At 38.3% G+C, this 22,823-nt stretch overlaps 1 protein-coding gene across 19 annotated transcripts in view; it reads right to left on the bottom strand.

The window, feature by feature from the left end:
* Positions 1-22,823, bottom strand: part of baz2ba (bromodomain adjacent to zinc finger domain, 2Ba) — a 198,759-nt gene that overhangs the window by 145,432 nt on the left and 30,504 nt on the right. For all 19 annotated transcript variants that reach the window (XM_061974591.2, XM_061974586.2, XM_061974600.2 and 16 more), the window contains exon 2: positions 11,553-11,595. The gene's annotated coding sequence lies outside the window, so the exon portion shown is untranslated. The remainder of the gene's footprint in view (positions 1-11,552; positions 11,596-22,823) is intronic.

Below are 22,823 nucleotides of genomic sequence, written 5' to 3'. Positions count from 1 at the left end.
ATAGGAGCGCAAGACAAGAAGTAAAACACTACACACAAGAAAACAGCAACAAACTCCAAATAAGTCAGGGTGTGATGTGACAGGTGGTGACAGTGCACCTACTTGGAGACAAGAGCTATAGTGATGCATGCTTGGTTATGCTTTAAAGTCATATCCAACACTTGCGACGACTTTTTACTGCCAACTGTTTTTCGTTTTTGTTTCTGCAGAAAATAAGGTTTCTCTATGTTTACATTTTCACACTTTGCACTATTTTCTTACACTTTATGAACCCTTTCTTACATATTCTTTCACTTTAAGAGCTTACTGTTAAGTCTTCAATGTGATTTTACTATTTTGTTTACTTTTTTCGTTTACCATGCTTGTGTTGATATTTTCTTTCTGCCTTGATATAGCTGAGAGATTATAATCAGAGTAAATTACATTTCAAATAAAATATTATTCTCCAGCTCCTAATTTTCTAAAGGTCATAGAAAATATAAATAATTATCAATAGACCGATACAATATTATTATATAAATAATTACTGCATAACAAAATAGGAATAAGGCAAATTAATGTTACACAACTGCTATTTCCCATAACTAAACCTGCAGAAAATAGTTCTCAGGTTTCTCTATGTTGACATTTTCACACTTTGCACTATTTTCTTACACTTTATGAACCACTTCTTACATATTCCTTCATTTTCAGAGCTTATTGTTAAGTCTTTGATGTGATTTTACTATTTTGTTGACATTGTTTGAGTGTTTTCCATGTTTGTGTTGACATTTTATTTCTGCCTTGTTAGCTGAGGGATATCAGAGTAAATTACATTTTGAATAAAATATTATTCTCCAGCTCCTAATTTTCCAAAGGTCATAGAAAATATCAATAATTACCGATAGAGAGATACAATAATATTATTTAAATAATTACTGCATAATAAAATAGGAATAACAGGGCAAATTAATGTTACACAACTGTTATTTCCCATAACTAAACCTGCAGAAAATAGTACTTCTCACTATTCTCTATGTTGACACTTTATGAGGCATTTATTACATATTCCTTCATTTTAAGATCTTATTGTTAAGTCTTCAATATGATTTCACTATTTTGTTTACTTTGCTTGTGTTGACATTTCCTTTCTGCCTTGATAGTTGAGGGATTATAATCAAAGGAAGGTTCGGTTTCAAACCAAAATGTTTACATTTAACATATTTTTCATTCCTGGTCTTCATTACCAACATGTCAAAAAAATATCAATGATGATCAATATGGACTGATATAAAACACTGATATAGTGATCATTTTTTCAGCCTTTTTGCCCAGCCCGAAGTGGAAGTATATTTTTTCCCCATTTAATTCATTTCAGCTTGTTCCTTAAACTTAAAAACGACAGGAATGAGCAAACAGTGAGTTTATTTACTGTAACGTTTGCAGATACGTTGCAACAAAGATTGTCTGGTCTGCTGACAGGAAGCTTTATTTTGCTGCTGACTGCGATTTTAAACACGAGTCATATTTCTCGATGTATCCTTCTAATGGGAAAAATGAGGTAGTGAGTTTACTGTTCGTCCGTGTTGGAGGTTCCAGTGTCATCTAGTCACTGCAATAATTAGGGTTGTTTGGTCATTGAAATCTTTTCAGACAGCAGAAAATTCAATAAAAACCTCAAGTTGCCGATTGCAATCATCTGTGGGAGAAGTTTGTATCGGCATAATGTGAGATGGCGGGGCAATTTAGAGCAAATAATGTGGTAAAGTCATGAAATACAGATGGAATATACAGTATGTGTTAGGAAAAATGAGATGGTGAAAAAGGCGATACAGTCATATTACCACACGTTGCTGGGGTGCACCGATCCCATACTGATATTGTTCCAATATCAGCAGAAAAACAGGTATCGGACTATATCCGCCTGCATTTAAAATGTCCGATACAAGCGGTCTGTTCTGCTCCCGCTAACGTCTCTTCTGGCTAGAATTGTTACTTCTAAACACTGACGACTGGAACATACAGAATTCAAGTATGTTAATATAACTTACATGAGATTGTAAATAACTTCTCTGCTACATCCCCACATCACATACATTTATTAAAACAAACAGGGTAGCTCAATGCTAACTTACGTTGTATATGCCATATACATGCTAATAATTAGCAATGGTCATTTTACATGACCATTTTCCACTCCTCAAAATGTGTCAATCCAAACTACATCTAAGATGTAGGTTACAATACTTTTAAAATACTTATACATAATTAAGATAACTAGTGATTCGCGCTCTCGTTGCCATCTCGCAATTAACCGCGCTAGCTGGCAGCTAGCGATTAGCACTCTAGTTGACAATACGATTAGCGTGGTGGTTGCCAGCTAAGTATTAGCGGCCCTATAGTGTATTATTTGAATATTTTAGTATTGCACACGAACAAGGCTCTTTAGGACAAGTTGAATTTAAATGCAAAAAACACAAGGCCCTTATTAATATGACGGTAATTCATTTATTGCAATCAACGCAATAATTTGATAGCCCTAATCAAGATAACGAGCGATTAGCGCTTTAGTTGACAGCTAGCAATCAGCAACGCTATAGTGTATTATTTGAATATTTTGATATATACTGTAATTCAGTGTTTTTCAACCTTTTTTGAACCAGGGCACATTTTTTGCGTTGAAAGAATGCGGAGGCACACCACCAGTAGAAATCATTAATAAACAAAACTCAGTTGACAGTAAAAAGTCGTTGTTGCAATTGTTGGATATGACTTTAAAGCATAACCGAGCATGCATGACTATAGCTCTTGTCTCAAAGTAGGTGTACTGTCACCACCTGTCACATCACACCTTGACTTATTTGGACTTGTTTGCTGTTTTCCTGTGTGTAGTGTTTTACTTCTTGTCTTGCGCTCCTATTTTGGTGGCTTTTTCTCTTTTTTTGGTGTTTTCCTGTAGCAGTTTCATGTCTTCCTTTGAGCGATATTTCCCGCATCTACTTTGTTTTAGCAATCAAGAATATTTCAGTTGTTTTTATCCTTCTTTGTGGGGACATTGTTGATTGTCATGTCATGTTTGGATATACTTTGTGGACGCCATCTTTGCTCCACAGTAAGTCTTTGCTGTCGTCCAGCATTCTGTTTTTGTTTACTTTGTAGCCAGTTCAGCTTTAGTTTCGTTCTGCACAGCCTTCCCTAAGCTTCAATGCCTTTTCTTAGGGGCACTCACCTTTTGTTTATTTTTGGTTTAAGCATTAGACACCTTTTTACCTACACCCTGTCTCCCGCTGTTTCCAACATCTACAAAGCAATTAGCTACCGGCTGCCACCTACTGATATGGAAGAGTATTACACGGTTACTCTACCGAGCTCTAGACAGCACCGACACTCAACAACAACACATCATTTGCAGACTATAATTACTGCTTTGCAAAAAAATATTTCTAACCCAAATAGGTGAAATGAGATCATCTCCCACGGCACACCAGACTGTATCTCACAGCACACTGCTGTAATTAGTAGTAATCAACTTAATGGCAAAGACTACTTCCCGACACCGGCAACACGCCTAGGAGAAACTAAAATGAATGCATACTTGCAAATGAGACTGATAAGTGTCAAAAAAAAGAACATTTAACATCTAAATGTAACTGAGATACTGTGTGGAACAATTTCCCTTGTGGATCAACAAAGTTTGTCTAAGTCTAAATTGTATACAGTCCATTCCAGACTCCGCAATTGTGTTGTACCATGACACCCAAAACTCTGCATTGTGTTCAACATGGCGGCACAAACGACAAAACACCACACACAGACCTCCTGTTGTTGCCCTCAGCTTGGGTTCTTAGCTCGTTTTGTCTGGCCTCCCATTCAACGTGGCCCCTTCATGACCACGCACATTATCGTCCATGCAGGCGGCCCCCGAGTGCACCCGGGCTCTCCGGGTGCCAGCAGTGATTCATGGCACAAGGGTCCGTAAAAAAGAGCAGCCTCCATCCGTGCTGGGGACAAGAAGGACCGAAGAGGTTTGGCAGAGGGGCTAAATCAAAAGTCTGACTAGTGGACTGGACCCTGTTGGGACCGTGTGGGCCAAGACAAGGGTGTGTGTGTGTGTGTGTGTGTGTGTGTGTGTGTGTGTGTGTGTGTGTGTGTGTGTGTGTGTGTGTGTATTTCTACCCTTCTTGAGACATGAAGAAGGAAAAGTATCTTCCATATGAGGAGGTGTGAACAAGTGATGACATAAATCAATAACATTGCATCTAATAGACAATGTCTCATTTGTGGTGACATCTATCAAAAGGAGGGATTTTTCTAATTGGCTGTGTGTCGCGCTTAAAAGTGCTCCCCCTCTGGTCAACATATGAAATAACAGGTGAGTGTAAAAAATTGAAATGCGCCCCTTTGGCCAAAATTTATTAAAAAAATAAAATATGTAGATAGAGACAAAATGAAATAACTTGAAGTAAATAATGAAGATTAAAAACCAATTACAAAAAAAAATTTCAAAAAAAATAAATAAATAACTAAAAACAGTTTTTTCCCACATTTCTCACAGTGTCAACTTTTTTCTTATAAAATTGGGAACAATTTTTTGTTTCTGTAATATTGCAACATTTTCTCGTAAAATCATTACTTTTTTATGTTAAATTATTACTTTTGTATGTTAAATTATTACCTTTTAATGCAAAATGGTGACATTTGTCATATAACATTCTGACTTTTATCACAATTATGCCAATTTTTTGTTCTTCTAAAGTATCAACATTTATGACTTGTCATAATTTTGCCAAGTAAAAATTCAGATTATTATTATAATTTTGCCAAAATGTTTAAGTTTTCTTATAAAATTGTGACTTTTGTCGAGTAAAATGACGACTCTTTTCAAAAAATTGCCAAAATGTTAAGCTTTTCTTGGAAAATTGCCACTGTTATTGAGTAAAATTCCAACTTGTATCATAATATTGCACAAATGTTCAGTTTTTCTTGTAAAATGTTGACGTGTGTTGAGTAAAATGACGACTTTTATTATAATACTGCCAAAATTCTAAGTTTTTCTTGTGAAATTGTGGCCTTTTTCTTGTGAAATTCCAACTCATTTTTCACAACAAGGTTTTTTAATATTTGCGTAGTATGTATATATTATTAAAATCTTTACATATCTAGAAAGGGTGGTCCTAAAGAAGTAGGCAATTTTCAGAGGTCTGGAGAAGGAATGTGTGTGTGTGTGTGTGTGTGTGTGTGTGTGTGTGTGTGTGTGTGTGTGTGTGTGTGTGTGTGTGTGTGTGTGTGTGTGTGAAGAAGACATGGATGGCTAAGCCCCAATGAGCGTGGCAGCGTTGTCTATCCCGAGGACAAGCTGGCAGCAACTTTTTAACAGCCCTAGCTCGGAGGTAAGTACAAAGTACTAAATGTTATCTCAAACACTAGCAGGGAAGCAGTTTAAAGGGCACTGGGGAAAAGACGCTGTGAGAAACCCCCAAAAAAAGAAGAGCTGAATATGATCGTACTTTCTCAGATTGATGAAACCCTAGTCAGGTTTTTGTGACAGACAAATACTTGCCCTCAGGCTAGGAGGTGTCATTTCCCCTTCCACTGTCACAAGGGCTACATAGAAAAATTATCTGCCGCTCCGATGCGTGTGTGTGTGTGTGTGTGTGTGTGTGTAATAGTGCATTTAGAAATAGTGTAGTGCAATTGTGTTGCACGCTAACACGCAGTGGGAAGCAGATGGAAATGTTGGTCCCACAGGACGGACACACATTTAAAGACTATCCCTGTCTCACGTGTCTCTCCCCTTCGGCTGCCTGCTGTTCCTGACCTTCGAGATGTTTTTCCCTCTCCCTTTATTCCTCTCTATTTCACACTCACGCAGCGCACATCCACCCTTGACTGTGCACACACACACACTAACTCTTCTTTCCTGCACCACTCTGCGTTGTGTCATTAACATGCGCTGCATTTCAAGCTTGTATCAGGCAGATGGGGCCAAAAAAAAAAAAAAAAAAGCCCCGCTACTTGGCGTAGGTACAAATAGTCCGCATGCATTACAGGGCCTAATGTACGCACACAACCTTTCTGGAGCTCCACAGTCACAATCTTTTAAGTGGTTGAAAGCCATATGCAAAAAAACACTGCTGCATTACTTAAAAGGGGCCGTCCAGAAAGCTGAGGGTTCCTGGTACCAATCCAGCTTCTGCATCCTACACGTTACCTATTCAAATAATAAAAACGTCTACGTGTTAATTATTAAATGCAGTTTACCACCATCAAGGTGTGAATGTGGAGGGAATGAATGATGGAGTCTCACTTCTCAATGAAAAGCACTTTGAGGGTCTAAAAAGCACTTTTATCAATTTTTATTTCATCCATCCATCCATTTTCTACCGCTTGTCCCTTTCGGGGTCGCGGGAGCCTATCCCAGCCTCAATCGCTAAGTCGCCACCTCATCACAGAATTTGTATTTATTTTATTTGTATTTTTTTTATTATTATTATTATTATTTACAAAAAATTAAATAGAAACAAAATAAAAATTCCATCCATCCATTTTCTACCACTTGTCCCTTTTGGAGTCGCAGGGGGGGGGCTGAAACCTATCTCAGCTACATTTGGGCGGAAGGCGGGGTACACCCTGGACAAGTCGCCACCTGTGATGAGGTGGCGACTTGTCCCTTGACACCCAACAACCTGCAGCACCCTTTATTAATTTATAACAATTAATTAAAATTAAAATGAAAAAATAAAATACATTTAAATCAATCAAAAAATAAATACTATTAATTATATTTATAAACCTTCCTCTTGCCTGTGATGAGAATAAAGCAGACACTCAGGAACAAATCAATCAATCAATCAATCAATGTTTATTTATATAGCTCTAAATCACAAGTGTCTCAAAGGGCTGCACAAGCCACAATGACATCCGCAGTTCAGCGCCCACTTAAGGGCAAGGAAAAACTCACAACCCAGTGGGACATTGATGAGAATGACTATGAGAAACCTTGGAGAGGACCACAAATGTGGGTTAACTCCCCCTCTAGGGGAATAAATAAATACAAATGAATAAAATAAATAAATACAACATGTCCATTTCTCACTTCACATTTTCCTTAAAGATGAACTGCACTTTTTATTTTATTTTATTTTGCCTATCGTTCACAATCATTATTAGAGATAAGAACACAAATGTTTTTGTAGTTTATTTTGCTTTCTAACATGTAAAAATGGTCTGGTTCTTGGTGGCTAGCAAGGCAGCTTAATGGGAGAAATCAGCCTCTAAGTCGTTTTAAAAATGCATTCAAAAAGCGTCAACAATATCTCATTTACGTTCTGTAACCTGTATGATAACCAAACTGGAGCGGCATTAATATTGTAAGAGCAAACACTGAGGAACTCATTTTTCTCCGCATGCTTCGGTTTCCAAATGAGATTTGGAAACAATGTAGGTATGTAAATAAACATTTACAAAGTCGTCTGTGTAAATAACTCATTTAACAACACATATCTATCTGCAGCTTGGTTCGGTGAGGCTAATATATAGATTTGTTTTCTAAAATGTACTGGATGGGGGTTATATACCGGTGTGTAGCCCACTAGGAAGTGTTTTACATGTACAGTACAGGCCAAAGGTTTGGACACGCCTCTATTTTCATGAATATTTACATTGTAGATTGTCACATCAAAACTATGAATGAACACATGTGGAGTTACTTTTGCTTACCCCTCATTTTTGTATTTTTGTTCTTCTTGTTTTTGAACACTGACTTTTTGCAGTGTATAGTCCAGAAAATGCGGTATGTAGCCCACATGTAGATTGAAAATCAGAGTGTGACCCCTTTAAGCATATTACAAACATAGCAATGATATATTTGGATGAGCTCCTTCTACCCCTTTGTACTTGTGGTGTGCAGAAGGAGGCCTGGAGAGCCCAGGAAAGAGGAGCTCCACATCACTCCCCCACAGTAAATGATTCCCCCAGAGGGCGAGGACTCATCAATACTCATCACAAATGATACAAGCAGCCTGCGCCAACATAATGCATCATTCACAGCCACAGATGAAGCAGGAACTTGACAGAATCAGGCTCAGTAACACGCCGAGTGCTTCGGTGTGTCGTCAAAACGTTTGCGGGCCCGTGGCCACCGGGGGTCAGGTATGGAGGAAAGTGCAAGTCATTGTCGGCGTGCGCAACAACAAACCGCCACCTTGGCGTGAAGTGAAGCCTGGAGGACGCTGCCGCGCCCCTGACTACAGATAGCACTCCAAACAGAGCGACGCAGGCAGAAATGGAGTGAAAAGGAAGGGCGAGAGGGAGATTAGCGCCGCACGTAGCAGCACACACAAACAACTGCACGCAATCCGGCTTCCCTGGAAGCCCCTGTAGGGCACAGTTAACAACCATTTACATTCTGCATGGCTCTGAGCAGATAGCAAACTCCAAAGGATGCCTATTAGCTGCGTATGTTTCATACAAACATTGCCATTTGAATAGGCCAGATCTAATTAATTGCTGGATTCACTGACTGCACCCCGAATTTGTAATGTAATCATAACAACCTCTTTCCAAGGGTCTCTTGTTAAATGTAATTTGAAGGGGAAAAACACTCTCTTCACAGAATCCATTCAAATCAAATGAGGTGAAAACCAAAAAAACTAATGTACAGCAAAATGTTGTTTTTTTTATAAAGTCACACATCAACCGTCTTGTGTTGCATCACATCTGAGTTATTGTGCAGAGCAAATGGGGAAATAACTCTAAAAGTACACTTCATTCATTAACGGTGTCACAAAATAGATCATTTAGAACAGACTTGGGCCACACACTGCAAAAATTCAGTGTTCAAAAACAAGAAGAAAAAAAAATAGGGGTATTTTACTTGAACTAAGCAAAATTGTCTGCCAATAGAACAAGAACATTTGGCTTGTCAAGACTTTCCAAAACAAGTCAAATTAGCTAACCTCAATGAATCCCAAAATACCTTAAAATAAGTATATTCTCGCACTTTTCTTGATAGAAAAAACAAATATGAGACCTTTTCTTCTCAATATGTTGAAAAATATTCTTAAATGAAGTAAATGCTAGTGCCATTATCTTGACGTAATGATATGCGCTCGGCATTACATTTCTTGAAACCAGCAAACTTATACTAAAAACTAATTTATTTTTCTTAATGGAAGACAACAAGGCAAGCGCTTTGTTACTCTCGGGGTCTCCTAGCCGCTAAAGCAAATCATATTGTCTAAAAATGCATTTTCCCATCGATAACATGACATCATCGCGCCGAGTGCGTGCTCTTTCAGTCAATTAGTGCGCAAGGGGGGAAAAAAAAAAAATATATATATATATATATATATATATATATATATATATATATATATAGACTACTCAACTGCCAAAAGAACTGTAGACACCTTAATATTTATTACTTCCTATACTGTATATACTGTGTATATTGTATATACTGTTATTCTATTTGATTATTGCACTGGTACTGTATGTGACTACTGTACTTTTACTTGTACTGATACTTCTACCATAACTACTGGGACTTATTGTGCAACTTATGGTCTTGTAATTAATGTACATCAGAGCTATTCAAATTGTTGTATTTTTTGTATTTAGTGTATTAGATTCAGCAACTAGTGTTTGGATCCCACTGTACGCAATATCTGAAGAGCATGGAAAAAAGCATTTCACTATGGTGTACTCTCCATGTGACGAATAAAACCCTTGAACCTTGATATATACATATAAATATATAAATATATATATACACATATATATATATATATATATATACACACACACACATATATATATATATACACATACATATATATACACACACACATATATATACATATATATATATATATATATATATATATATATATATATATATATATACACATATATATGTATATATATACATATATATATATATTGTGTCAAAAGGCATGATTTTTTATTTCATGCTTAAAAGAAACTTTTACTTGGAAAAAGCAGTTTTATACTTGTGAGTGTTGATGAAACAGCTTTGCATCAGTTGATATTCTAGTTTCAAGCATGTTTTACTCAATATAGGTCATCAAATCTCAGCAACAAGCTGTAATATCTTACTGAGATCATTTAGGACCAAAACACTTAAAACAAGTCAAACGCTATGACATCAAATCTGCTTAGTGAGAAGAATGATCTTATCAGACAGAAAATAAGCAAATATCACCCTTATTTGAGATATTTAATATTACTTTTTGCAGTGTGTGGCGTACACTTCATTCATTAACGGTGTCACAAAATAGATCATTTAGAACAGACCTGGGCCACATGCGGCCCGTTATGATTTTCAATCCGGCCCGCCGGACGTTCTACATCATTTTTTTGGACCTTTAACATCAAAAGTGTAGTCACTTGTTCTTATGCTTTCTGAACTCACTATGTTCACTGCTCGCTGTACATATCCTACCAAGTCACACCTACACTGTTTCAATGTCCATTTCTCAGATGATATCATTGTTGATGACTGAAGTGATGATAGCAACGCAACCCCCGCCCCCCTCCACATCCCACCCCCCGGATTGTAAATAATGTAAATAATTCAATGTATATACTCTGATGATTAACTTGTGTGATGACTGTATTATGAAGATAGTATATATTAGTATATAAATTCCACGACATAGTGAATTTGCAAACAGCTAAAATGATACACAAAGCAAACTATAATCATCTAGTCAAGAATATACAACAATTCTTCTCAACAAAATGGGAGAAATATAACCTTAGAGAAAAATGTCATTTAAAACATTTGTACGCACGTACAACACTTGAGACCTTCAGTATATCAGTATGTGGCCATAAGACTCTTGAACGCATCGTAATAATCCCCTCAATTCCCCCCAAAAATGGATGAAGTGGCTGGAATAGAAAGACAATATAACATACATCCATAGACCTGGATGCATATGCAAAAGTGCAATATATTTATCTGTACAGTAATCTATTTATTTATACCTGCACCTTATTGCTCTTTTATCCTGGACTACAACCAGCTAATGCAACAACATTCCGTTATCTGTACTGTAAAGCTCACATTTGAATGACAATAAAAGGAAGTCTAAGTCTAATGTGGAACTAAATGATGGAATGGATTAAGCAAAGAAAACAAACAATGTACTAATGTAATCCACTTCAAGAAACTATTCAAACTTAAAGTGTTTACAAAGTATAAAGAAGAAGAACCATGATAAACATTCTGAATTCATTCCACCAATCCATTCATTTTCTAGACAATCTTACTCATCTCACCATATGAAATATAACTTACTTCACTAATTGTTATGTATTTATTTGTATTATTACTTATGGAGTATATTGTGAATACATTGAGGACAGGAAGTGAACAAAAGTGTTAGCAACTGCTGTGTAAAAGGAAAAGGGATACGTAGGATTAAATAAGCTCTGCTTCTTCCTACTCCTTTTCGACCATGTCGAATAGAGAAACTGGAAGTTGTGATGCATCATGTTCCGAATAAAGTCAAAAGTCAAAGAGTCCAGACTGAGAAGGTACTCACCGTTTGAGGTGTCTTCAGCTCTTTGACATAACTGCTGTAACACCTGGGAAAGAGAAAGAAAACATTGTTGGCTTTCAGAGGAAAAACACACAGTGTGAGTGAGTCACGGGAACAAAACGTGTTTATGCCGATTCGCTTTGATTTGTGTCACAAGCGAGATGGATAGGTTTCAGTGTACAATGAGACATCAGAAGTTTTATTAGTATTCACGGCGTACTGGTGCATCAAACACAGTGATGTCTGAACACAAAACGCTCGTCCTCGCTCAGCCATTTCTGGCAAAACCTGTTTGTTCGAATTGGATCTCGACACTGGAGCTTTGAGTGAGTGCGAGGATATTTTCCCCAAACACAAGACGGTTCTTGCAGAGAACCCAGCCTTCCCAGGGTTCTCACGCCCATCTCTCGTGCATTGTGTGAGCGGCTCAACACGACAGATGCCGCTCCGCCTGGCAGCAACACCAACGCTTTTTTATCTTATGGCTCCTCTGATTTTTTGGGGGAGTGTATAAATGTGCACAGTCTGCTAGCAAATGTTTTTTAGCTTCAGGGCCAACCCCCGGCGTAGTTTCCAGACCCAGTGTGTGTGTGAGTAACTATCTAACAAGGTTTTGTTGACAACAAACATGTCCATCTGGTCAGTGGAACAGAAGCATCTCGTTCTCTTCAGTTTGATTCCTGCCTTCCAGTTTCTCAGCAGCAACTGAAGAATACCCCTAAGAGTTGCTATTTCCGTACGAGGTGGAGACAGGCAACATGTCACGGCTGTCGTTACAAAGCAGACTGGACTGGAAGGACAACTGCAAAGCTGTTTACAAGAAGGGCATAAGCAGACTCTTTTTCCTGAGGAAGCTTAGGTCCTTTAATGTGTGTTGGATATCTTTTATCAGTCTGTTGTGGCCAGTGCCCTGTACTTTGCAGTGCTTTGTTGGGGGAGCAGCACCAGCAAAAGGGACTTAACCGGATTGACAAACTGATCCGGAAAGCCGGCCAAACTATTGGCACGCAGTTGGAGGCGTTTGTGTCAGCAAGGGACAGGAGGACACTGGACAAACTGCTGGCCATCATGGACAATCCTGCCCACCCACTCTATATTTCTACCATGAATTGATTAACGTGGACCCCGAAACAAGTTGAAAAACTGACCATTTAGTGGTCAATTGTACGGAATATGTACTGTACTGTGCAATCTACTAATAAAAGTCTCAATCAATCAATCAAAACCAGACAATTAAGGGACAGCGGCGCTCATACGCCCACAGGCTCCTTCAGCTTGGTTCCCACAGGGTTCCATTCAAGAACTCCTTCATTCCACACTCCATCCAGCTGTATAATCACTGGCCATACAGCAATAGATGATACCTGTCTATTACCTCACACCTGACATGTTAGCTACCTCTCTTTGTTTATGATGTATATTGTTTGGTTGGATCTACTCTCGATGTTATGCTGCAGCTGCTACATATACCGTAATATTGTACATGCTCATTGTTATATATTATACACAAATATAATATATCAGTATATATCACATACTGTATATATAAAATGTAAATATTACATATATGTTATATTTTATATTGCTACTATGGTACATTTTTTGTCTACTTTTATACCTGCATTATCCTTTCCATCCTTACACTTTCCATCCTTTGTAACTGAGCTACTGAGTGGATTGATTGATTGATTGAGACTTTTATTAGTAGATTGCACAGTACAGTACATATTCCGTACAATTGACCACTAAATGGTAACACCCCAATAAGTTTTTCAACTTGTTTAAGTCGGGGTCCACGTTAATCAATTCATGGTCAAATTTCATGGAACAATTCCCTTGTGGATCATTACATTTTGTCTAAGTCTAACTCAATATGTGAGCGAGAGAACAATCCTCTGGACTGCCGGTGTTGATGATAATCAAACTGCAGTGCCTTCATTATCTGACGGACAAACATAAGACACGCACCAACACTTTGATAACTCATGGCAGCCATTATGAGAAGAGAGCGGCAGGTAGGCTGAATTCATCTCCTGCCTTTTCATAAAGACCTATTAGTGGATGATTAAAGGATTTGTGCTCTTCGGGATTGGGCACAGGAAAATGATTTGCCAGGTGGATTGTGTTCTGGATAAGGAGGACGTCGCTGTCTGCCTTCATATTCCTGACTGAGAATCAGGCTGTTCATCTATTAACCTCCTTTTTCTTCACAATCTTTACCAGTTTGCATCAATAAAGCAACACTGTTTTTTGTGCGGGTTCCAAATGCGTAGCCGTGTTGGACTGAATAACAATCGGCCAAAGTCATTACACAGTTGATTACCGTCATTGAGGACGTTTATGTTGCCTACTACCAGAATGAACATGGACATGAATGTATGTTTCTTTGTCTTCTCCCACTTCTTACTGTTACGCTTGCTAATGCCTCAAATTCAGAGAATAAATGGCATGTAAACCTGATATGGAACAAGCCCAAACCCTTGTGTCTAAAATATTCCATACTATATATGAGGGGGCCGGGTGGAAAATAATGATTTCACATCCAAATCGCAGTTCTTTAAAATTGTCAACCTGTATTGAAAATGTTTTATTCTAATGCACTTTTTCTGCAGGCCAGCTACTTTTCAATTGACCAAGTGGAGAGGATCCACCTCATTCATATATATCATTTATATTGATTTAGTCATGAAAGGGACTTTTTGTTAACAAGTTAAAGGTGTTTAATGATAATGTTTCTTTCATGAAGACAAAAATAGAAGTTGGTATGATTAAGATGACTTGCATTGATTGGAATCAGACAGTAGTGATGAGAACCTCCACCAGACCTGGGCAAATTAAGGTCCGGGGGCCACGTGCGGCCTGTTAAGTATTTCAATCTGGCCCGCCAGACATTGCCAAATAATTTTTTTAGATCTTTAAGATGGAAAGTGTAGCTGCCATTATGATGTGCAGTGATGTTTTCTAATGACCGTAAGTCTTGAACTATACTAAGTATTTCAATGGTTGGAATCTGCACTTTTGGTAATTAATTAGTTACTATGGTAATCTAAGTCACAGCAGCTCAGACGAGGCACCAAGCAGTGGGGGTGGGGAGCATTTCCACAGAGTGTCAGCCTGAAATGTGGGTGTCAGGGACAGACGTGGAAGGAGATTTTCACAACAAAGTTCTAAAGCTTAGTTATATATCAGATTGTATATTGTATTTTTACCCTTTGAGTTCATATTTCGCTGTTTGTCGCATTATGTCAATCGAGAGGGGGGGTGACGTTCATATGTTGTCAATATTCGGTGTTTTATCGTTCATAGAAAAATGTAAAATTCCATTCCATTTTTTAAGGCGGTCTGTCAAAATGTTTTTAGCATTCAATCAGACATTATTGTGAGGTTTTGTATTAGTGTTTCTAAAAATAGATATACCGGCCCTCAAACACATTTCTTTCTCTAAATTTGGCCCCCCAGTCAAAATAATTGCCCAGGCCTGACCTCCACATTTTCAAATGTCCAATACCACATGGAAGTGCTTGCTTTTTGTTTGTCCAGCTTCCATACTCCTTTTTATACACTTTACAAGAAATACATTGGCGGAAAACTCCCTAGCTTGCTAGCTTTCTGAGACTCTTAATTTATTAGCGCAGGCAGGATGGAGCAGCGCTTTTATTGTGAAGACAGGAACTGTGCAGTTTTGACGGCAGGTACGCCGCGAGAGTGTTGAAATAAAAAGTGTTTCTCGCCTTCCTGTCGGTCGTTTTTTCTTAATAATGATCTCACAGCAGCCAGCGTCATTCTCACAAGATCCTCGGGTGCCGTGAATGTGACGGAAGTGACTGACACATCCTTCGCCATCGACCGCTAGCTCGCGATCGACGTAATGGGCACCTATGCTGTAATGTATATATACAAGATAATATATAGCGACAATACGTTTAAAGGGACAATCAGTTCGAATTGGGAATCGATTCTGGATTGAATCATAATTCCAAGAATCGGAATAGAATTAAATATCATTTAATGCACATTTTGGTACCAATCCAATACCAAGTAAATACAAATACTTTTTACTTCAACATTTTCAAGATCGCTCAATGACTACGCCTTTATTTGTTGATCACAGGGCTGGAAACTGTATACGTGTTTTATATCAGCTAGAAAGGGAAGGTCAGCACAAACATGGAAAACACTCAAACAGCGTAAACAAAATATTAAAGTCACATTGAAGACTTAACAATAAGCTCTTAAAGCGCAAAAATAAGGAATGTGTCAGAAATACTTCATAAAGTGTAAATGGGTTATACTTGTATAGCGTTTTTGTCACTTCAAGGTAATCAAAGCGCTTTGGAATTCCACATTCACACACACGTGCACACACTGAAGGTCCTAACCACAACCAATCAGTGTAAGAAAGTAGTGCCAAGTGTGAAAATGTACACATGTAGAAACCTGAGAAGAACTATTATCTGCTGGTTTAGTGGCAGGAAATTACAGCTGTGCTCTAAAGGGTGAGCGCGGCTAAGGTGGTGTGGTATTAGCGGTCTTTGAGATGACGCTGGCTGCTGCCAGATCATTATTAAGAAAAAACGACCGGCAGGAAGGCGATAAACACTTTTTATTTCAACAGACTCTCGACCTGCCGCCAAAACTCTAAAGACCGACTGCACAGTTCCTACCTTCACAATAAAAGCCCTGCTTCATCCTGCCTGCGCTAACAAAATAAGAGTCTCAAGTTAGCAAACTACAGAGTGTATAAATAGGAGTATGGAAGCTGGACAAACAAAAAGCAAGCACTTTCATGTGGTATTGAACAGGTAGGACTTTTTTTCTCCTCCATTTGAAAATGTGGACGTTATCATCACTAGAATGGAATAGAATAGAATGGACTTTATTGTCATTATATTTGCATATAACGAGATTAAGGACTCCAACTTAAGGTGCAGTAGTGGAAACAAATATGGGATGAAAATAAATTACACAAGAAGTAATAAAGATAACATTAAAGAATTGAAATAAACAGACTACCGTATTTTCCGCACCATTAGCCGCACCTAAAAACCACAAATTTACTCAAAAGCTGACAGTGCGGCTTTTAACCCGGTGCGCTTTATATATGGATAAATATTAAGATTCATTTTCATAAAGTTTCGATCTCGCAACTACGGTAAACAGCCGCCATCTTTTTTCCCGGTAGAACAGGAAGCGCTTCTTCTTCTACGCAAGCAACCGCCAAGGTAAGCACCCGCCCCCATAGAACAGGAAGCGCTTCTTCTTCTACTGTAAGCAACCACCCGCCCCCGGAAGAAGAAGAAAAAACGCGCGGATATCACCGTACGTTTCATTTCCTATTTACATCTGTAAAGACCACAAAATGGCTCCTACTAAGCGACAAGGATCCGGTTCATGAAAAGACGCAATCTCTCCATCCGCACACGGATTACTACCGTATTTCACAGCAACTGATATTCCTGTGAACCGCACTGTGGATACAACGGGAGCACGTACGGTGAATATTCGCACCACAGGGAATGAGAAGTCATCCTTCACTGTGGTTCTAGCTTGCCATGCTAATGGCCAGAAACTTCCACCCATGGTGATATTCAAAAGGAAGACCTTGCCAAAAGAGACCTTTCCAGCCGGCGTCATCATAAAAGCTAACTCGAAGGGATGGATGAAGAAAAGATGAGCGAGTGGTTAAGGTAAGTTTAAGTTTACGCGAAGAGGCCGGGTGGCTTTTTTCACGCAGCTCTGTCCATGTTGATATACGTATGTTTGTGATTGCACATTTGCGTACATTTTGGGAGTGAACAGAGTTGTTAGAACGCTGGTTTTTAATATATTATTAAAGTTTGACTGACCTATCTGACTGTTTTTTTGACATTCCTTTAGCGCAGTTAGATGCGGCTTACAACACGGGGCGGCTTATTGGTGGACAAAGTTTTGAATTATGCCGTTCATTGAAGGCGCGGCTTTTAACCCAGGGCGCCTTATGGTGCGGAAAATACGGTACTGTATTTTTCGGACTATAAGTGGCAGTTTTTTTCATAGTTTGGCCGGGGGTGCGACTTATACTCAGGAGCGATTTATGTGTGAAATGATTAACACATTAGCATAAAATATCAAATAATATTATTGATCTCATTCACGTAAGAGACTAGACGTATAAGATTTCATGGGATTTAGTGACAGATTGTTTGGTAAACGTATAGCATGTTCTATATGTTATAGTTATTTGAATGACTCTTACCATAATATGTTACGTTAACATACCAGGCACGTTCATATAACGTACACTTATTCAGCCTGTTGTTCACTATTCTTCATTTATTTTAAATTGCCTTTCAAATGTCTATTCTTGCTGTTGGCTTTTATCAAATACATTTCCCCAAAAAAATGCGACTTATACTCCAGTGCGACTTATTTATGTTTTTTTCCTTCTTTATTATGCATTTTCGGCCGGTGCAACTTATACTCTGAAAAATACGGTACTATCCAATAAAAACAATAAGCAATCCTGTACAATATACAAAATACTGTGAACAAGACAAGAGTACCGGAGTAATAACAATCAGTGTGGGATGTATTGCACTGGAAGGGTAATATTGCACAGTAGGGTATAGGGTAGGATATTGTATAGGGGTGAATTATTATTATAAGTTTGAGTTCACTACTGTCTGATTCCAATCAATGCAAGTCATCAAAATCAGGTCATATACTAACTTAGAAAGGAATGTTAAACATGCTTGTATTATCAGTAAACACCTTTAACTTGGTAACAAAAACCTCTCTTTCGTAAATAAATCAATATAAATGATATATAGTAGCTCGCCTGCAGAAAAAGTGTAGGCACCCCTGGACTAAAACAATCCTATACAAAGTCCAATCTTGACCTCATCCCACTCGTATGGACAGGATACCACCCTTGTATCGATCCACCCACCGTTATTGTCAAATTTCATCAGGAACGCCAGAAGTGTGGCCATGATGGAAAAAGCAGTGATGCAGCAATGACTTCATGTGAGCTCATTCACTAAGCCGACCGATCCAATTAGACGATCTGATGTCATGGCTCTGCTGCTGATATTTGCCTGGCATCTGGGAAGAACTGGGATACGCAGTGAAATGTTCATATTACTTGTACTTTTTCTTTTTGGCACTGGCAGCTGCATTGCTCAGCGCCTCACGCAGAATGAGATTTCTACCTCATTAGCCTTTCATTTTTGTAAATATATGAAAATATCAACTAATCACCGTGTTTACCATGATATAATTGGACAATTACATTATGCATAATTGAACATGGCACCGATTCGCGATGTTATCACGGAAGCAGATGATTCACCTTTTCATTAACCGAGGGGAATAATAATATTGTTTCTGAACGTCGCTAACAGTAAACAAGAATCCAAATGTCATTATTATAAAAGTCATTACGGAGTCTGGTGTCTGCGCTGTTGGTGTTCAACACAACTCTCTTATAGAGATTGAATTTTGAATATTGATGTGTGGGTTGAGGTTAGGGCTGGGCGATATGGCTTGTTATTAATAATATCTCCATATTTTTAGGCCATGTCACGATACACCATATATATCTGGATATTTTGCCTTAGCCTTAGCCTAGCTGCCTCAGTGGCCTAGTGGTTAGAGCAGCGGTTCTCAACCTTGTTGGAGGTACCGACATACTTGCCAACCTTGAGACCTCCGATTTCGGGAAGTGGGGGGGCGTGGTTAAGAGGGGAGGAGTATATTTACAGCTAAAATTCACCAAGTCAAGTATTTCATATTTATATATATATATATATATATATATATATATCCTGAAAATATGCAAACAAAACTGTGTTTAGATAATTGATACTTCAAACTTGCATAAATAAATCTTAAAGAATATAACATAACCTGGCTTCTGAGAGCTTCAAAATGTAATGAATAAAATGCTAAAGTGGTTGATAAACAAGCAATTGTTTTAATAATTAAATATGGTCATTTTAAATGAATTATTATGATCATTTAAAATTAATTATTTCAAATATGTTTATTTTAATGTATAATTCTATGGCTGGATGTAATAAGGAGTCAGAAAAAATAAAAATAAAAATACAATTAATTTTGATGTTTTTAGCAAAATATAGTAAAAATGTATTTAGTTTTTTTTTAAATTAATAAATATATTTATTTTTAGGTAAGATAAACATAATAATACAATTTATCTCTAGTCTGGATGATTTAGTTCTTGTCACCCTGTTGTCCTCCCGTCTCTTTTCGTTTGTTGTTTTTTTTTTCATAAAGAAATACAATCATGTGTGCTTACAGACTGTATCCATGCAGACTGTATTGATCTATATTGATATATAATGTATATATTGTGTTTTTTATGTTGATTTAATTTATTTAAAAAAAAAAAAAAAAAAAAAAAAAGGATTTCTTGTGCGGCCCGGTACCAATTGGTCCGCGTGGTTGGTGACCACTGCCCTACGTCAACAACACGGTCGGCGGCCCGTCGGTGCGCAGCTCGTACATCACCGCCCTCTACTTCACCCTCAGCAGCCTGACCAGCGTCGGCTTTGGCAACGTGTGCGCCAACACGGACGCCGAGAAGATCTTCTCCATCTGCACAATGCTCATCGGCATATGCCGGACGCTTCGTATGGAATAATGTGATTGGGCAGGCACGCTGTTTATATCGTGGGAAAGCGGACGTGAAAAAAGGCTGTCCTCACTCAGGTCCGCATGGAGCTGGAGGCCATGCCCCCTCCAGCTCCGGCTGAAAAATCGGGAGATTTTCGGGAGAAAATTTGTCCCGGGAGGTTTTCGGGAGAGGCGCTGAATTTCGGGAGTCTCCCGGAAAATCCGGGAAGGTTGGCAAGTATGGGTACCGAACCCCCCCACCAGTTTCATATACGCATTCACCGAACCCTTCTTTAGTGAAAAATAAAATGTTTTTTTCAAATTCAAGACAAAGTTATATGTTTTTGGTAACACTTTAGTATGGGGAAATATTCTAAGTAACAAAGACTTAATTTAGAGTTATTTGGACACTAAGGGAACATATTCTAAGTAACAAAGGCTAAATTTAGAGTTATTTGGACACTAGGGGAACATATTTTAAGTAACAAAGACTTAATTTAGAGTTATTTGGACACTCAGGGAACAAATTCTAAGTAACAAAGACTTAATTTAGAGTTATTTGGTAAGGGTTAGGCTTAGAGGGTTAGGGTTATAATAAGTAGGCATTAATAAGTACTTAATAATGACTAGTTAAGAGCCAATATGTTACTAATTTGCATGTTAACAAACAACTAATTAATGGTGAATATATTCCCCATACTAAAGTGTTACCATGTTTTTTTACTGGTGCATAAAATGAACTGTGCATGAACATCACCTTGTTCAAAGAACAAAACTAAACTCACAACAAATGACACACCTGCAAATCAGTCCGCTGTTGTCGTATCTGTAATACGCTGATAGGGAGAAATTTGCATTTACACGATGAGTCGGGTGTGTTTTGACTGCCGCTGAACCCCTGAGGCCGACTCACCGAACCCCTAGGGTTCCATCCAACCCAGGTTAAGAAACACTGGGTTAGAGTGTCCACCCTGAGATGGGTAGGTTGTGAGTTCAAACCCCGGCCGAGTCATACCAAAGACTATAAAAATGGGAGCCATTACCTCCCTGCTTGGCACGCAGCATCAAGGGTTGGAATTGGGGGTTAATTCAGCAAAAATTATTACCGGGCGCGGCACCGCTGCTGCCCACTGCTCCCCTCACCTCCCAGGGGGTGAACAAGGGGATGGGTCAAATGCAGAGGACACATTTCACCACACCTAGTGTGTGTGTGACTATCATTGCTACTTTAACTTTAACATAACTTGAATGAACACTTGGTGCATATAATGACAGCAGTATGATGATTCTATGTGTCTACATTCAAACATTCTTCTTCATACTGCATTAATATATGCTACTTTTAAACTTTCATGCAGAGAGGGAAATCACAAGTAAAAGTGTATTTATTAAAGAGTTATTAAGCAGTGGCACAAACATTCATGTCATTTCCAAAACAGAAAGTGCAAGATTGTCAGAGACATTTTAAAACAAGCTATTAGTGCACTTTTGTGCATGATGTCACTAAGATGACATATCAAAACAACACTCAATTCAAGTGCACTTTTTGTACAGAACGCCACTACAATAGTTTAAAACAAATAAAGTGCACTTTTGTGCATGATGTCACACAAGATATTTCAATAAGTGTCAAATAAAAATGAGCTGCATAATAGGAAATCAAATAGTGTATGTCCTTCACTATGTGGTAGGTTCCTGCGGACGTTATCTCCTTCTGTTGTTGACTATTTGTTTCATATGGTGTTGATGTGGAAATTATTGCTTTGGCATTTTGTGGGTGTGGCACCGGCCGGAGATGTTGACATGCAGAGTTTCAAGCACTCTTCATTCTCTAGCGGGTGACTTTTCAAATGATGCTACATATTAGCAGTGCTGCTACTTTTTGTAGCAACGCTTTTGCCGCATACTTGACATATTACGGTTGTCTGTTCAACATCTTCCAGCTTGAAGCCAAACCACTGCAAGACGATGGACCCCCTGCTGTTTTTCTTGGGAATTAATTCTTCCTTAATTTGTTACCAGATTCGCACCTTCTTTCTCTCGTATTACCACTCGCACCACACCGCTAGCACCACAGCTAATGTTACCATGCCGCTACCTGTCTGCTCCGCGAGGGCGTATGACGTTGCACGTGCGACAGTATGTGACGTATGTAAGAAGGTGCGCTTGTTTTATGTCTCTGTGAGAAGGAGAGACAAGAAAGAGTGAGAAGAGCCTGTAGTGTAATGCCAGCAGCTAAAATCAACTGTGTGAGAACGTTTACTCCAATATCACCATATAGTCATTTTCTATATCGCACAGAGACAAACCTAGTATATTCCATATATCACCCAGCCCTAGTTGAAAGTATTTCTCATAATTCTTCTTCTTTGTACTTTGTAAGCACTATTCATTTGAACAACCTCTTAAACTGGATCATATCAGTACAATGTTTAACTTCTTTACTTCATCCATTCCATCATTTCATTCCACATACTGATATGCTAAAGGTTCTAAGTGTTGTACGTGCATATAAATGTTTTAAATAATGTTTTCCTCTAAGGTTATATTTCTCCTCTTTGGTAGAGAAGAAATGTTGTACATTCTTTGCTAGCAGGTTATAGTTTGCTTTGTACATCATTTTAGCTGTTTGCAATTTTACCAAATCATCGAACTTTA

Source organism: Nerophis lumbriciformis, linkage group LG15 (genome assembly GCF_033978685.3).
Source record: "Nerophis lumbriciformis linkage group LG15, RoL_Nlum_v2.1, whole genome shotgun sequence".
In the NCBI taxonomy this organism is placed as follows: Eukaryota; Metazoa; Chordata; class Actinopteri; order Syngnathiformes; family Syngnathidae; genus Nerophis; species Nerophis lumbriciformis.
Note: the sequence above shows the minus strand (reverse complement) of the source record. Positions and strands in the feature narration are given on the sequence as shown.